We start from the raw sequence: 1,315 nt of genomic DNA, 5'->3' as shown, positions 1-1,315 counted from the left end.
CTTTGAAAGCAATTTCACAAGGCAAGGAATTAGATGTACGTTCCATTAACAATGCCCTACGAGATCGAAAGCTATTATTTTCACTAGCCATATGTTTTACCAGCGTTTCCCACAACAAACGCCCAATCCTGCCCAGAAGGCTGATGAGACACCCACCTGAGTCTACACCTCTAAGTGTGTGTGTATGGATGTGCGTGCATACGCGTATTTACATCTGTCTATCTAGCTCAGCCAAGCAAAAAGTGAAAAATTAGACCTTTAGGTCACCGTGGTGCAAACAAAATGTCCTGTTCCATATGCCTTTTCTCTTCTTTAGCTCCACACGCAGGGACGTACAGAACATTTACCATTCAACATCTCCTCAGGGTTTACACAAGTGGATTGCAACACTCGGCACCCATTAGAATCATCCACCGGGGTGGGGGGCTGTTTGAATAGCACTGACGTCCAGGCCTCCCGCAGACATGGAGGTGCCGGAGGAGGCGGGTCTTCTTCAAAGCTCCTGCGGGGATTCTAGAAGGCAGCCAGTGTTAACCACCTCTCACCTAGGTAACAGAACAAAGACAAACTAGTTGCCATGGGATCCACTGTGACTCCTGACAGCCCATGTGTGTCCGAGTAGAACTGTGCTCCACAGGGCTTTCAGTGGCTGACTTTTCTGAAGCAGATTGCCATGCCTTTCTTCTGAGGCACCTGTGGGTGAACTTCAGCCGCCAACCTTTCGGTTGGTATTTGAGCGGTTCACCGTTTGGGCTCCCCAGCACGCCCTGAGCCCGTGACCAGGGCCACGCTAGCAATCAGAGCCGACTGCTCAAAAGTCAGTCTGTATGTGCTACATTCCTCTGCAACTGGACTCTCTCCCCTCCTGTGGGCAAGGACTCACCTTCTCAACAATAACGCTTTTCACTGGTCCTTCTCTCCACCCGCTCAACTCTGTCAAGTCCATTCCAACTTACAGCGACCCTACGGGACAGACTAGAACTGCCCCACAGGGTTTCCAAGGCTGCAATCTTTCCAGATGCCGACTGCCACATCTTTCTCCCGAGGAGAGGCTGGTGGGTTCGAACCACTGACCCTTCCGTTAGCGGCTGAGCACTTGAACTACTGCACCACCAGGGCTCCAAATCCACTTCTAGACCATGAAAATGCACCAGGATTCCTCACAGTAAGATGATTATTTTTCAAATCTATAGATTTCACTCACACATAGATTCAGTTTCACTGAACAAGACAGTTTTCAAGACAGCCTTGTGTGAGACATGGAATCCCTTTATGAAAACAGTGAGCTGACTGAGATTCAAGACAGCATCATATA

The sequence above is a fragment of the Trichechus manatus genome, unplaced genomic scaffold (assembly GCF_000243295.1).
Source record: "Trichechus manatus latirostris isolate Lorelei unplaced genomic scaffold, TriManLat1.0 scaffold00134, whole genome shotgun sequence".
Lineage (NCBI taxonomy): Eukaryota > Metazoa > Chordata > Mammalia > Sirenia > Trichechidae > Trichechus > Trichechus manatus.
This window is presented reverse-complemented; position numbering follows the sequence as displayed.